This window comes from Dendropsophus ebraccatus, chromosome 14, assembly GCF_027789765.1.
Source record: "Dendropsophus ebraccatus isolate aDenEbr1 chromosome 14, aDenEbr1.pat, whole genome shotgun sequence".
NCBI lineage: Eukaryota > Metazoa > Chordata > Amphibia > Anura > Hylidae > Dendropsophus > Dendropsophus ebraccatus.
In genome coordinates, this window is record NC_091467.1 from 4935260 (window position 1) to 4952545 (window position 17286).

At 48.1% G+C, this 17286-nt stretch overlaps 1 long non-coding RNA gene across 1 annotated transcript in view; it reads left to right on the forward strand.

The window, feature by feature from the left end:
* The first annotated feature begins 1077 nt into the window (after nucleotides 1-1077).
* Nucleotides 1078-17286, forward strand: part of LOC138772717 (uncharacterized) — a 48236-nt gene continuing 32027 nt past the window's right edge. Inside the window, exons 1-2 of the long non-coding RNA XR_011359810.1 lie at nucleotides 1078-1178; nucleotides 4763-4975. This is a non-coding gene — a long non-coding RNA (uncharacterized lncRNA). The remainder of the gene's footprint in view (nucleotides 1179-4762; nucleotides 4976-17286) is intronic.

Here is a 17286-nt window from a genome sequence, read left to right on the forward strand (position 1 = left end):
TGGGGTATAGGATAGTGACACGCTGACACTTGGGGTACAGGATAATGACACTTGGGGTACAGGATAGTGACTCCACTTGAAACTTCTGCTCATATCCCGTAGTGGGAACATACTCAGGGAAGCTTCACACGTATTGCAGCAGATTTGACTAAATGAATGAACAGCATTAATTCTGCACTGTCAAATCTGCTGCGGTCTCTGATACGGTACGTGTGAAGCTACCCTCAAAGTCTGTAATCTCCTGTGCAATACAGTTTTAGGCTATGTTCAGACTTTGTAAGACACCGGGTCACGAAATGGCTGGTGTCAGAGAAGATCAACCCCAGCCAGTACTGCAGTACTGGCCGCATGATCTTTACTGCCGCTGAATTCGAATGAGGGTGCATCCGTGCACGCCCGCATCAGAGTTCACCACTGCACACAATGGAGCATGCGGCAGGAGCTGCACGCTCCATTGTGTGAACTGACAGGGAAACTGACATGTCAGTTTCATTCTGCGCTGCTAGAGATCCCAGCCGGAGTGTATACCATGTATACCAACATCCGTGATTACTACCGAGCTTACGTTGTGTGAACATAGCCTTACTGTGTTTTTAAGGGATTCTCCGGGCGTAGAAAGCTTTCATCCAGAGACAGCGCCACCCTTGTCCCCAGTCTGGATGTGGTGCTGCAGGATAGTAATACCACACACAACCTGAGGACAGGGGTGGCGCTGTTTCTGCAAGAAAAGTAGCTGTGCTGCATTGAGTGCAGGTGGCCTGGTTCACACCCTGTATTTAGCATTGGAAAATGGTTGTTTTATGCCACAACTTATTAGTTTTTCCTAATTTCATAGGGAAATGACGGGCAGTGAAATACAGCCACAATAGTCACATAAAATAGAGCAAAAACACGTGACTAAGGTGGAGTAACCATGGTGACCCCCAGAATAATGGTGACACGCCTCACTGTACTGCTCCTATATGTTGTCCCAGAGTGTGTGACCCGATCCCTCCCGGGCTGCACTGCGGCACACTGTGAGGGAGGAGCACGGCGAGGGCTCTCCTGACAGGACGGGGCTACGCTGCGCGCCTTTTCCCCGCGCTCCTATTGGCGGAGAAGGGCAGTGACGTCACCCGCTGCTGTAGAGCCGGAGGAGTCACAAGATCCCTGAGGAGAAACAGGATGGCGGCGGACAGGTGAGCGAGAAAAGTAGTGTACCTGCCGTATGTATAGTCAGGGAGGCGTGTACCCGCCGTATGTATAGTCAGGGGGGCGTGTACCCGCCGTATGTATAGTCAGGGGGGCGTGTACCCGCCGTATGTATAGTCAGGGGGGCGTGTACCCGCCGTATGTATAGTCAGGGGGCGTGTACCCGCCGTATGTATAGTCAGGGGGGCGTGTACCCGCCGTATGTATAGTCAGGGGGCGTGTACCCGCCGTATGTATAGTCAGGAGGCGTGTACCCGCGGTATGTATAGTCAGGTGGGTGTGTACCCGCCGTATGTATAATCAGGGGGGCGTGTACCCGCGGTTTGTATAGTCAGGAGGCGTGTACCCGCCGTATGTATAGTAAGGGGGGCGTGTACCCGCCGTATGTATAGTCAGGAGGCGTGTACCCGCGGTATGTATAGTAAGGGGGGCGTGTACCTGCCGTATGTATAGTCAGTGGGGCGTGTACCCGCCGTATGTATAGTCAGGGGGGCGTGTACCCGCCGTATGTATAGTCAGGGGGGCGTGTACCCGCCGTATGTATAGTCAGGGGGGCGTGTACCCGCCGTATGTATAGTCAGGGGGGCGTGTACCCGCCGTATGTATAGTCAGGGGGCGTGTACCCGCCGTATGTATAGTCAGGGGGGCGTGTACCTGCCGTATGTATAGTCAGGGGGGCGTGTACCCGCCGTATGTATAGTCAGGAGGCGTGTACCCGCGGTATGTATAGTCAGGTGGGTGTGTACCCGCCGTATGTATAATCAGGGGGGCGTGTACCCGCGGTATGTATAGTCAGGAGGCGTGTACCCGCGGTATGTATAGTCAGGGGGGCGTGTACCTGCCGTATGTATAGTCAGGGGGGCGTGTACCCGCCGTATGTATAGTAAGGGGGGCGTGTACCCGCCGTATGTATAGTCAGGAGGCGTGTACCCGCGGTATGTATAGTAAGGGGGGCGTGTACCCGCGGTATGTATAGTCAGGGAGGCGTGTACCTGCCGTATGTATAGTCAGTGGGGCGTGTACCCGCCGTATGTATAGTCAGGGGGGCGTGTACCCGCCGTATGTGTAGTCAGGGGGCGTGTACCTGCCGTATGTATAGTCAGGGGGGGGGGGGTGTACCCAGTGGCGGTCTTTGGCACCAAGCACCCCAAGCGACAACATCTAGGGGGGCCCTCACGCTCCGCTCTTGTGCTCAAGATTGCTGGACAGGTCCGCTGCCCCGCTCGCTGCTGCCATCTGAACTGTAACTATGAGCACTCGTAATGAGCGCTCATAGTTACATTCAGCAGCACTGACAGGGCGGGAGACATTGGCCCCCTTCCTGTCAGTCACTCTTGGGCCGCAGGAGGGGTTTTCCCTGCGGTCACAAGTGGCAGCTTTGTCCTTGTGATGCCGGCGCTCCAGTGACATCACTGGCGCATCGGCGCCAGGACAAGGGGAGTGCGGCCTCTTGTGATCGCAGGGAAAATCCTTCCGGCGGCCACAAGAGTGAAGAGAAGAGGAGACGCCCGGATCCAGGTGAGTATAAGTGTTTGTTTTATTGTGTTATATACTATATGGGAGGGAAAGCACACAGGGGGTCTATATAAATGGGGGGAGCACACAGGGGGGCTATATAACAGGGGGAGCACACGGGGGCTATAGACTACTGGTGCTTCACAGAGGGGTCTATATACTACTGGGGGCAGCACACAGGGGGTCTACATACTACTTGGGGCAGCAGAATGGGGTCTATATACAACTTGGAGAGCACACAGGAGGTCTATATCCAAGTGGGGGAGCACACAGGGGGGGCTATATACTACTTGGGGAGCACACAGGGGTCTATATACTACTGGTGGGGCACACAGGGGGTCTATAGACTACTGGGGAACATACAGGGGGTCTACATACTACTTGTGAGGCACACAGGTGGTCTATATATAACTGGGGAAGCACACAGGGGTCTGTATACTACTGGGGCTGCACACAAGGGGTCTATATAATACTGGTGGGGCACACAGGGGGTCTATATACTACTGGGGGAACCACACAGGGGGTTTATATTCTACTGAAGGATCACACAGGAGGTCTTTATCCAAGTGGGGGAGCACACAGGGGGGCTAAATACCACTGAGGGAGCACACAGGGGGCATTTATACTAGTGGGGAGCACACAGGGGGTATATACAACTGGGGGCAGCACACAGGGGGTCTATATACAACTGGGGCAGCACACAGGAGGTCTATATACTTCTGGGGGAGCACACAGGGGGGCTATATATAACTGGGGTAACACACAGGGGTCTATATACTACTGGGGGAAGCAAACAAGGGGTACATACTACTGGGGGCAGGACACAAGGGATATATACTATTGGGGGGCGTGTACCCGCTGTATGTATAGTCAGGTCGGCGTGTACCCGCTGTATGTATAGTAAGGCGGGGCGTGTACCCGCTGTATGTATAGTCAGGGGGGGCGTGTACCCGCTGAATGTATAGTCAGGGGGTCGTGTTCCCGACGTATGTATAGTCAGGTGGGCGTGTACCCGCCGTATTTATAGTCAGGAGGGCGTGTACCCGCCGTATGTATAGTCAGATGGGCGTGTACCCGCCGTATGTATAGTCAGGAGGGCGTGTACCCACTGTATGTATAGTCAGGGAGGCGTGTACATGCTGTATGTATAGTCAGGTGGGCGTGTACCTGCTGTATGTATAGTCAGGTGGGCGTGTACCCGCTGTATGTATAGTCGGGGGGTGTACCCGCTGTATGTATAGTCAGGTGGGCGTGTACCCGCTGTATGTATAGTCAGGGAGGCGTGTACCCGCCGTATGTATAGTCAGGGAGCATTTACCCGCTGTATGTATAGTCAGGGGGCATGTACCCGCTGTATGTATAGTCAGGGGGCATGTACCCGCTGTATGTATAGTCAGGTGGGCGTGTACCCGCTGTATGTATAGTCAGGGGGCATGTACCCGCTGTATGTGTAGTCAGGGGGGCGTGTACACGCTGTATGTATAGTCAGGGGGGCGTGTACCCGCTTTATGTGTAGTCAGGTGGGTGTGTACCCCTCCAGCCATCAGAATACCACCCTGTAGTGGTCTCCAACCTGTGAACCCTCAGCTTTTGCAAAACTACAGCTTAGATGTCAGGGCATTCTGGGAGTTGTAGTTTTGCAGATTGGAGACCTCCCTATAGAGAGTATAAGACATTGAGGTTGTATACCTCTTGGGGGGGATATGTATACCTCTCTGGTGGGGTTATACCTCTCTGGGATTTGAGGTATACCTCTTGGGGGTGTGGATATGTAGGGGGGGGTATATATACCTCGTGGGTGTTACACCTCTTGGGATGGGGGTGTATACCTCTGTGTAAATCCCTTTGTGCAGACCACAGGCACATGGTTCATATGGACACGGCTCCCCGAACATGAGAAGTCCCTGATTTCTATCTTGACTGTTTTGGATCCATTTCTGAGTAATCCTGCGTACATTGTGGGGTTTGGGGCTGACGATAAGTGATGTTTCCTTGTTGGTGTAATTGCGGCTCATTATTATTTGGCACGCTCTCATTCACATGTTGCTTTATTTAGGATCTGACTTTGCTGCATTCCCTGCATAAAACATGAGGATCTCCGGACAGATCTGCCCAGACGTTACAGCGGGGCCGTGTATTATAATGGAGAGATGGAGCGATTAGCCGACTAATCATAAAGGAATCCAAACACAGAAAGCCGCAAATGGGAGCGTGTCATTGCTGTCAGAGCGGACGCCTCGGGTCCTCATATAGCGGCATGGAGGGAAAGGTATGATGGTAATGTGTAGTGAGTGCACAAGACTCCGCCACCGTGTCCTGCCCCGGCCTCAGATCTATTACCATAGACTTCATGTGGCTCCAGAGTGTTATGTGGCATCATCCATCCCATCCTGTAGGTGTAGCGGTGGTATTCTGCCCGATATCTTGGGTATACAACCTGTATACCTATATACTGCAACGTATTCTCCATGGTGGGGGATATGAGCCCTACAGCTGTTCATACAGTATAGTGCCAGCATATCGGGGTGCCAGCAGTGAGATCCCCACCAATCACAACTTTTAACATCTCATAGTTTATTATTATGGCAGGTAGACTTTACCGGAGAGATGGGGAACCTTCGGCCCCCCAGCTGTGGCCAAACTACAATTCCCATCATGCCTGGACAGCTTTTGGCTTTCAAGGCATGATGGGAAGTGTAGTTTTGCCACAGCTGGAGGGTCGAAAGTTCCTAATCTCTGCTTTACCGTGTATATTAGCAGATATCTAACCGAAATTACCAATATCCAATGGTGATTGATTGCGGTAAGTGAATGGGAGGTTTCAGGTCTGCAGCGTCGTCCTGTGCATTAGGCAACACCCACATAGAGGGAATTATCTGCGAGGTGTGAACGCGGCCTCACACCTCAATGCTATAAAATCATTATGTGCCCGGGACTGGTTGCTGGTTTCTATACGTTGTGCGTAATTGTTTTCTTGTATACAAATACAATAAGGAAAGGAGCGCACACCCATGAATGACCTGCTGGGACGCTGAGGCCTCTTTGGCCCTTGGGTGCAGTACGGGGCTCATTGACAGCATCAGAGTCCCCACTGTCCTCTGGGTATCTGTCAGGGATGTCATTGTGAAGCAGAATGTCTAATCATCATGTAGCGCTCAGGTATTACCTACCAGACAATTGAGCCCTGCTGATTCCTACAACATAAAAACCATCTTGGTTTTAGCCATTGTTCTCTAAGCTCTTCTACTTTCATCCGCACTTGAATCTCCCATTGTCACTTTCTTCCCGGCCGCTCGTCCTTTTGTCCCTGTTTCTTTTACTACCTGCTCCCCACCTGAGCAATTCACTGCACACCTGCTTAATGCCGTATTACCTGCACAGGCCCTATGTGCTTACAGACCTGCAGAAGTTGTATATGGAGCTGGGTGACATTGTGTGCACTCATTCACGGGGTTAATGTCTCCTCATCTGGCCCTGCTGGGGTCTGTGGGGTTAATCTCTCCTAATCTGGCTCTGCTGGGGTCCATGGGGTTAATGTCTCCTCATCTAGCCCATCTGGGGTCTATGGGGTTAATGTCACCTCATCTGATTGTATCCACAGGGTTATTTAGAAAACAAACAGAGCCCACATTCCTGGCCCAGCGGTGGGCTCCTGGTGGGCTCCTGGCTCCAGTATGATGGCCGGTGTCTCTGCTCTGATATTTATGGCCCATTACCAGCAGTGTTGTCATAGTCATCTGCTTCTTTCTTGTTGGTTCTTGGTATCTACAACTTAGGGTGAATGTGCAGACAGTATTAGTGGCATCAGCTCATAGAAACATAGAAGATTGTAGGCAGAAAAAGACCACTGGGTCCATCTAGTCGCCCTTTTAGTATTTCCCTTCTTATTAACTTAAGCCCCTATTCCACGGGTCGTTTAAAGGAGCAATATCATTCGTATTCGGCCGATATTGGCCGCTACGAACGATATTCGTCCCGTGGAATAGAGTGCAACGATCAGCCGACATCGTTCATGTCGGCTGATCGTTGCAGTCGCTTGTTTTTCAACATGTTGAAAAACAAGCGACTGATATAGCAGCGATCTGCTGCCGTCGCTCCGTTGAATAGGAGCATCGGCAGCAGATGCTGCTATATCCTATGGGCTGCCCGGACGATCAGCGATCCTCCGAGCAGCCCCTCCCGCACTCATCCGCTCGCTGCAGCCGCATTGAATAGCGGCAGCAGCGAGCGGGGAACGAGGAGCAAACGAGCGCTAATAGCGCTCGTTTGCTCCTCCAAACGACTCGTGGAATAGGGGCATTAGGATAGATATACAGGATGTTTATCCCAGGCAGGTTTAAATTCTATTATTGTAGATTTACTAACCACATCTGCTGGTAGTTTGTTCTATGTATCTACTACTCTTTCAGTTAAGTAACACTTTCGTCGCCGGCCGTAGGGAGGAGTGGGGGAACTGCGGAAGGGTCTGTCCGGATGATTTAAAGATCTTCCTGGTAGTCCATAGAAGATGGTGTCGGTCTGCTGCAGCCACTCCTATTACACGGAGTGATGGCCAGCAGACCGTCGCTATTGTTGTCCTTTTTGAACATCGTGCATGTCAGCTGATCGTTGCCTTTAAACATGAGCTAATACCCCCAATGATCATCGGCCAGAACGGTCAGAAATCGGCCAAATACAGCCGATATTCACTAGGTGTATTAGGGGCTTTAAGGAAAGTAACAAGTGTCAGATTTCTGGCTTATCTTCCAGGATAAAGGAATGGTAAGGCACCAGCTCTGAACTCCTCCAGTCCTTAATGTATTTAAGATAAGGACACTGGAAGATCTAATGAACCTTCTGCAGGAGAATTCCTCCCTGATCCTGAGATGACTGATAAGATAAATCTGTGCTTCTATGGAGGTGGCTGGTGTACTGGGCTGCTAAATGATGGCACATATATAAATGACGTATATGCACATGTGAATAAGGCCGTATATTGATGCACATGATGACGGAGGCCGTATATAGATGCACATGTAACACTGAGGCCGTATATAGATGCACGTGTAACACTGAGGCAGTATATAGATGCATGTGTAACACTGAGGCCGTATATAGATGCACGTGTAACACTGAGGCAGTATATAGATGCACATGTTAACACTGAGGCCGTGTATAGATGCATATGTAACACTGAGGCTGTATATAGATGCACATGTAACACTGAGGCAGTATATAGATGCACATGTAACACTGAGGCCGTATATAGATGCACGTGTAACACTGAGGCCGTATATAGATGCACGTGTAACACTGAGGCAGTATATAGATGCACGTGTAACACTGAGGCAGTATATAGATGCACGTGTAACACTGAAGCCGTGTATAGATGCACGTGTAACACTGAAGCCGTGTATAGATGCACATGTAACACTGAGGCCGTGTATAGATGCACGTGTAACACTGAGGCCGTGTATAGATGCACGTGTAACACTGAGGCCGTGTATAGATGCACATGTAACACTGAGGCTGTGTATAGATGCACGTGTAACACTGAGGCCGTGTATAGATGCACATGTAACACTGAGGCTGCCCTCTTCTGCCCACTGAGCTGCGGGAAGCTCTTTGTGTTTTTTATTAGGTTTTTTTCACCTTACGTGATCCTGTACATTGCAGCACAAAATGAAAACCAGATCTATTTGCAGAGAAATGTGAGAGTTGGCAAACAAGTCCTAATCACCAAATAATAGCGTCTCTTGTCGGCCTGCTCCGCAGATAAGCCAGTGACGACAGCGGGGAAATGACAGTGTTATTTAACTAGCCCACCACATGTAAGGCCCAGGACCCGGTGAGGTCATAGAACAGCCACACCACATCTGACACAGGACTTTATTAGTTCAGCGTGTCTGTCTAGGAGATTGTTCCAAGTACAAAAGGACTCGCATCTCAATCTATTAGCAGAGTCCAGGGGAAACAGCACTCTTTGGTAATAAGGATTTCATTGACTCGGTGAGTGTCTCGATGACTAATGAATGGCCGGACTAGGCAGGTCGCCGTGTTATCCCTTCAGTAAGGTCCTCCAGGTGGTAGTCGTACGGTGTAGCTTCTGCCCTTTGTAGATAACAGAGAAGGATCCAGAAGATTGCAGCAGGTATGAGGCTATAGGGTGCCCGTACACATGAAATCCACCACTGTATACCTGTCCCACCATCACAGTGCTCCAGGAAATAAGCTGTCATTCAGGGTAAATAGCTTCCCCCCCCGGACGCCATTGATGTCCCTCCATGTTGGTAGTCCAGGTAAAGTCTTCTCTGCAGGTAGTTCTTTCCCTCTTTATTTCCCAGGTAAGCCTGTGATTAGCGGCTCTGACAACGGGGGCCATTTGCTGACCACCTTGTGTGAACATCTGCAAGAGATTACAGTGTCAAGGCTAATAAATGCCCGGACTCAATCAGGACCCCTGAGCGGCCGCTCCACCAGGCAGGAGACCCCCGCACCCCTCTGAGAGCGTTCATTAGGCCTGTTGTTTCTCATTCAGAGGCCGCTCCAAATGGAGGTTTTATTTTGCATTTCCCCTTTGCACCTTTGTTCTCTCCTTTGATATTCGGAGCGACTCGGACGACGAGGTCTATTGAGATGTGATGTGAAAAGCAGGAGTTAGTTTAGCTAGTTACTGCAAATGTTATTTATGGCCCTGCCTGGTTCCTAGTCCCTACACAGCGGCCTCACACAGCTCCACCATCTTTATATCAACACATTTCTCTGAGTAGTGGTCAGTAATGGTCACCCGCAACAGGCGACAAATATATAGTAGATAAATGTATGAAGGGATGATGGAAGTACATGGGAGGAGATGTGATGGGGGTCAGGGGGTCTGGCCTTACATACGGGATCAGTGACATCGGGGGGAGTGATGGGGTCAGGTGATCTGGCCATACATACATGATCAGTGACATCAGGAGGAGTGATGGGGTCAGGTGATCTGGCCATACATACATGATCAGTGACATCGGGGGGAGTGATGGGGTCAGGGGGTCTGGCCATACATACATGATCAGTAAATCAGGAGGAGTGATGGGGTCAGGGGGTCTGGCCATACATACATGATCAGTGACATCAGTAGGAGTGATGGGGTCAGGTGATCTGGCCATACATACATGATCAGTAACATCAGGAGGAGTGATGGGGTCAGGTGATCTGGCCATACATACATGATCAGTGACATCACGGGGAGTGATGGGGTCAGGTGGTCTGGCCATACATACATGATCAGTGACATCAGGGGGAGTGATGGGGTCAGGTGGTCTGGCCATACATACATGATCAGTAAATCAGGAGGAGTGATGGGGTCAGGGGGTCTGGCCATACATACATGATCAGTAAATCAGGAGGAGTGATGGGGTCAGGTGATCTGGCCATACATACATGATCAGTAACATCAGGAGGAGTGATGGGGTCAGGTGATCTGGCCATACATACATGATCAGTAACATCAGGAGTGATGGGGTCAGGTGATCTGGCCATACATACATGATCAGTAACATCAGGAGGAGTGATGGGGTCAGGGGGTCTGGCCATACATACATGATCAGTAACATCAGGAGGAGTGATGGGGTCAGGGGGTGTGGCCATACATACATGATCAGTGACATCGGGAGGAGTGATGGGGTCAGGGGGTCTGGCCATACATACATGATCAGTAACATCAGTAGGAGTGATGGGGTCAGGGGGTCTGGCCATACATACATGATCAGTAACATCAGGAGGAGTGATGGGGTCAGGGGGTCTGGCCATACATACATGATCAGTAACATCAGGAGGAGTGATGGGGTCAGGGGGTGTGGCCATACATACATGATCAGTAACATCAGGAGGAGTGATGGGGTCAGGGGGTGTGGCCATACATACGTGATCAGTAACATCAGGAGGAGTGATGGGGTCAGGGGGTCTGGCCATACATACGTGATCAGTAACATCAGGAGGAGTGATGGGGTCAGGGGGTCTGGCCATACATACATGATCAGTAACATCAGGAGGAGTGATGGGGTCAGGGGGTCTGGCCATACATACGTGATCAGTAACATCAGGGGGAGTGATGGGGTCAGGGGGTGTGGCCATACATACGTGATCAGTAACATCAGGAGGAGTGATGGGGTCAGGGGGTGTGGCCATACATACGTGATCAGTGACATCGGGGGGAGTGAAGTGTTGGGATGATCGTCAATCCAATCTGTACTGTTATTGCAGTATAAATTTTGGAACCTCTGAATCCGTAAAAATGCAAATATGAGTGTATAGCTAGCTGTAGACAGGTACACTGAGCTCGGATGAGAGTGCATGCACTACTAATGCAGATAAAGTCGCTGACAGATTCCTCACAGAAGAAAATGATCTAAGAGTAGCTTCACACATTCTGTATCGGAGCCGATTTAATGGTGTGGATCCTCAGCAGATCTGCAGCAGATTTGATCTAAATAACTAAACACAGCATCAAATCTTCACCTTTAAATCTGCTGCGGATCCTGTACGTGTGAGAGTAGAAATCTGCCAGGCCTAATCCTTCTCTCCTGTGACAGTGGGGTCACCATATACATTAGAGGTGATGATTCAGCCAGCGCTGTGTGCTCATATGGCGGAGCTGCTGGAGTTCCTGTCGCACTAGTTCCTTCCTGCGTTATAGTGACTGTGATGTGGGTGTGATAAATCGCAGTGAGGGCAGAAGGGAAGCGGGTGTGTGTAGCAGTGATTGGTGAGTTACCAGTGTCCTGTTCACACTGTCATTTTGGACAGTGTTATATTCACTCCTGATATCTGAATATTCTATTGTGCGGGTGTCGTGGGGATTCAGTATCTCATTAGGAGTGTGACAGGAATTTTGTTTGCAAGTCTCTGGGTCTTAGGCACCGTTCACACCTGTCTAAAGTCCAGTCACAAGTGTGTTTAGTCTTCTCACTGCTGTCATTAGATTAAGTAGTGAACGACATGTGTATGCACACCTGCTGCCCCTATATATATGTGTGTATGAGGTCCTGATACCTGCTGCCCCTATATATATATGTGTGTATGAGGTCCAGATACCCGCTGCCCCCTATATATATGTGTGTATGAGGTCCAGATACCTGCTGCCACTATATATGTCCGTGTATGAGGTCCTGATACCTGCTGCCCCTATATATATATGTGTGTATGAGGTCCAGATACCCGCTGCCCCCTATATATGTGTGTGTATGAGGTCCAGATACCCGCTGCCCCTATATATATATATATGTGTATGAGGTCCAGATACCTGCTGCCCCCTATATATATGTGTGTGTGTATAAGGTCCAGATACCTGCTGCCCCCTATATATATATGTGTGTGTATGAGGTCCAGATACCTGCTGCCTCCTATATATATGTGTATGAGGTCCAGATACCTGCTGCCCCTATATATATATGTGTGTATGAGGTCCAGATACCTGCTGCCTCCTATATATATGTGTGTATGAGGTCCAGATACCTGCTGCCCCCTATATATATATATGTGTGTATGAGGTCCAGATACCCGCTGCCCCCTATATATATATATGTGTATGAGGTCCAGATACCCACTGCCCCCTATATATATATATATATATATATATATATATATGTGTATGAGGTCCAGATACCTGCTGCCCCTATATATGTGTGTGTATGAGGTCCAGATACCTGCTGCCTCCTGTATATATATGTGTATGAGGTCCAGATACCTGCTGCCCCCTATATATATATGTGTATGAGGTCCAGATACCTGCTGCCCCCTATATATATATGTGTGTATGAGGTCCAGATACCCGCTGCCCCCTATATATATATGTGTATGAGGTCCAGATACCTGCTGCCCCCTATATATATATGTGTGTATGAGGTCCAGATACCTGCTGCCCCCTATATATATGTGTGTGTATAAGGTCCAGATGCCTGCTGCCTCCTATATATATATATATGTGTATGAGGTCCAGATACCTGCTGCCCCCTATATATATATGTCCGTGTATGAGGTCCAGATACCTGCTGCCCCCTATATGTATGTGTGTATGAGGTCCAGATAGCTGCTGACTCCTATATATGTGTGTATGAGGTCCAGATACCCGCTGCCCCTATATATATGTGTGTGTATTAGGTCCAGATACCTGCTGCCCCCTATATATATATGTGTGTGTATGGGGTCTAGATACCTGCTGCCCCCTATATATATATATATATGTGTGTGTATAGGGTCCAGATACCTGCTGCCTCCTATATATATGTGTGTATGAGATCCAGATACCTGCTGCCCCCCCTATATATATGTGTGTATGAGGTCCAGATACCTGCTGCCTCTATATATATGTGTGTATGAGGTCCAGATACCTGCTGCCCCCTATATATATATGTGTGTATGAGGTCCAGATACCTGCTGCCCCCTATATATATATGTGTGTATGAGGTCCAGATACCTGCTGCCCCCTATATATATATGTGTGTATGAGGTCCAGATACCTGCTGCCCCCTATATATATATGTGTGTATGAGGTCCAGATACCTGCTGCCCCCTATATATATATGTGTGTATGAGGTCCAGATACCTGCTGCCCCCTATATATATATGTGTGTGTATGAGGTCCAGATACCTGCTGCCCCCTATATATATATGTGTATGAGGTCCAGATACCTGCTGCCCCCTATATATATGTGTGTGTATGAGGTCCAGATACCTGCTGCCCCCTATATATATGTGTGTGTATGAGGTCCAGATACCTGCTGCCCCCTATATATATATGTGTGTATGAGGTCCAGATACCTGCTGCCCCCTATATATATATGTGTATGAGGTCCAGATACCTGCTGCCCCCTATATATATATGTGTATGAGGTCCAGATACCTGCTGTCTCCTATATATATATGTGTGTGTATGAGGTCCAGATACCTGCTGCCTCCTATATATATATGTGTATGAGGTCCAGATACCTGCTGCCCCCTATATCTATGTGTGTGTATGAGGTCCAGATACCTGCTGCCCCTATATATGTGTGTGTATGAGGTCCAGATACCCGCTGCCCCTATATATATATGTGTATGAGGTCCAGATAGCTGCTGCCTCCTATATATATATGTGTATAAGGTCCAGATACCTGCTGCCCCCTATATATATGTGTATGAGGTCCAGATACCCGCTGCCCCCTATATATATATATGTGTGTATGAGGTCCAGATACCCGCTGCCCCCTATATAAATATATATGTGTATGAGGTCCAGATACCTGCTGCCCCCTATACATATATGTGTGTGTATGAGGTCCAGATACCTGCTGCCCCTATATATATATATATATATATATGTGTATGAGGTCCAGATACCCGCTGCCCCCTATATATATGTGTGTGTATGAGGTCCAGATACCTGCTGCATCCTATATATATATGTGTGTGTATGAGGTCCAGATACCTGCTGCCTCCTATATATATATGTGTATGAGGTCCAGATACCTGCTGCCTCCTATATATATATGTGTGTATGAGGTCCAGATACCTGCTGCCCCCTATATATATGTGTGTATGAAGTCCAGATACCTGCTGTCTCCTATATATATATATGTGTATGAGGTCCAGATACCTGCTGCCCCCTATATATATATGTGTATGAGGTCCAGATACCCGCTGCCCCCTATATATATATGTGTGTATGAGGTCTAGATACCCGCTGCCCCTATATATATGTGTGTGTATGAGGTCCAGATACCCGCTGCCCCCTATATAAATATATATGTGTATGAGGTCCAGATACCTGCTGCCCCCTATACATATATGTGTGTGTATGAGGTCCAGATACCTGCTGCCCCTATATATATATATATATATATATATATATATGTGTGTATGAGGTCCAGATACCTGCTGCCCCTATATATATATATATGTGTATGAGGTCCAGATACCCGCTGCCCCCTATATATATGTGTGTGTATGAGGTCCAGATACCTGCTGCATCCTATATATATGTGTGTGTATGAGGTCCAGATACCTGCTGCCCCTATATATATATATGTGTGTATGAGGTCCAGATACCTGCTGCCACTATATATATATGTGTATGAGGTCCAGATACCTGCTGCCCCTATATATATATATATATATATATATATATATATATATATATATATATGTGTGTATGAGGTCCAGATACCTGCTGCCTCCTATATATATGTGTGTGTATGAGGTCCAGATACCTGCTGCCTCCTATATATATATGTGTATGAGGTCCAGATACCTGATGCTTCCTATATATATATGTGTGTATGAGGTCCAGATACCTGCTGCCTCCTATATATATGTGTGTGTATGAGGTCCAGATACCTGCTGCCTCCTATATATATGTGTGTGTATGAGGTCCAGATACCTGCTGCCCCTATATATATGTGTGTATGAGGTCCAGATACCTGCTGCCCCCTATATATATATATATATATGTGTATGAGGTCCAGATACCTGCTGTCTCCTATATATATGTGTGTATGAGGTCCAGATACCTGCTGCCCCCTATATATATGTGTGTGTGTATGAGGTCCAGATACCTGCTGTCTCCTATATATATATGTGTGTATGAGGTCCAGATACCCGCTGCCCCCTATATATATGTGTGTATGAGGTCCAGATACCTGCTGCCCCCTATATATATATGTGTATGAGGTCCAGATACCTGCTGCCCCCTATATATATGTGTAAGAGGTCCAGATACCCGCTGCCCCCTATATATATGTGTGTGTATGAGGTCCAGATACCCGCTGCCCCCTATATATATGTGTGTGTATGAGGTCCAGATACCTGCTGCCCCCTATATATATATGTGTATGAGGTCCAGATACTCGCTGCCCCCTATATATATATTTGTGTATGAGGTCCAGATTCCCGCTGCCCCTATATTAATGTGTGTGTATGAGGTCCAGATACCCGCTGCCCCCTATATATATATATGTGTGTATGAGGTCCAGATACCTGCTGCCCCCTATATATATATATATATGTGTGTGTATGAGGTCCAGATACCTGCTGCCCCTATATATATATATATGTGTGTGTATGAGGTCCAGATACCCGCTGCCCCCTATATATATGTGTGTGTATGAGGTCCAGATACCTGCTGCCTCCTATATATATGTGTGTGTATGAGGTCCAGATACCTGCTGCCCCTATATATATGTGTGTATGAGGTCCAGATACCTGCTGCCCCCTATATATATGTGTGTATGAAGTCCAGATACCTGCTGCCTCCTATATATATGTGTGTGTATGAGGTCCAGATACCTGCTGTCTCCTATATATATATGTGTGTATGAGGTCCAGATACCTGCTGTCTCCTATATATATATATATGTGTATGAGGTCCAGATACCCGCTGCCCCCTATATATATGTGTGTATGAGGTCCAGATACCTGCTGCCCCCTATATATATGTGTGTGTATGAGGTCCAGATACCTGCTGCCCCCTATATATATATATGTGTGTATGAGGTCCAGATACCTGCTGTCTCCTATATATATATATGTGTGTATGAGGTCCAGATACCTGCTGTCTCCTATATATGTGTGTGTGTATGAGGTCCAGATACCCGCTGCCCCCTATATATATGTGTATGAGGTCCAGATACCTGCTGCCCCCTATATATATATGTGTGTGTGTATGAGGTCCAGATACCCGCTGCCCCCTATATATATGTGTATGAGGTCCAGATACCTGCTGCCTCCTATATATGTGTGTATGAGGTCCAGATACCTGCTGTCTCCTATATATATGTGTTTGTATGAGGTCCAGATACCCGCTGCCACTATATATATATGTGTGTATGAGGTCCAGATACCTGCTGCCCCCTATATATATGTGTGTATGAGGTCCAGATACCCGCTGCCCCTATATATATGTGTGTGTATTAGGTCCAGATACCTGCTGCCCCCTATATATATATGTGTGTGTATGGGGTCTAGATACCTGCTGCCCCCTATATATATATATATATGTGTGTATAGGGTCCAGATACCTGCTGCCTCCTATATATATGTGTGTATGAGATCCAGATACCTGCTGCCCCCCCTATATATATGTGTGTATGAGGTCCAGATACCTGCTGCCTCTATATATATGTGTGTATGAGGTCCAGATACCTGCTGCCCCCTATATATATATGTGTGTATGAGGTCCAGATACCTGCTGCCCCCTATATATATATGTGTGTATGAGGTCCAGATACCTGCTGCCCCCTATATATATATGTGTGTGTATGAGGTCCAGATACCTGCTGCCCCCTATATATATATGTGTGTGTATGAGGTCCAGATACCTGCTGCCCCCTATATATATATGTGTGTGTATGAGGTCCAGATACCTGCTGCCCCCTATATATATATGTGTGTGTATGAGGTCCAGATACCTGCTGCCCCCTATATATATATGTGTGTGTATGAGGTCCAGATACCTGCTGCCCCCTATATATATATGTGTATGAGGTCCAGATACCTGCTGCCCCCTATATATATGTGTGTGTATGAGGTCCAGATACCTGCTGCCCCCTATATATATGTGTGTGTATGAGGTCCAGATACCTG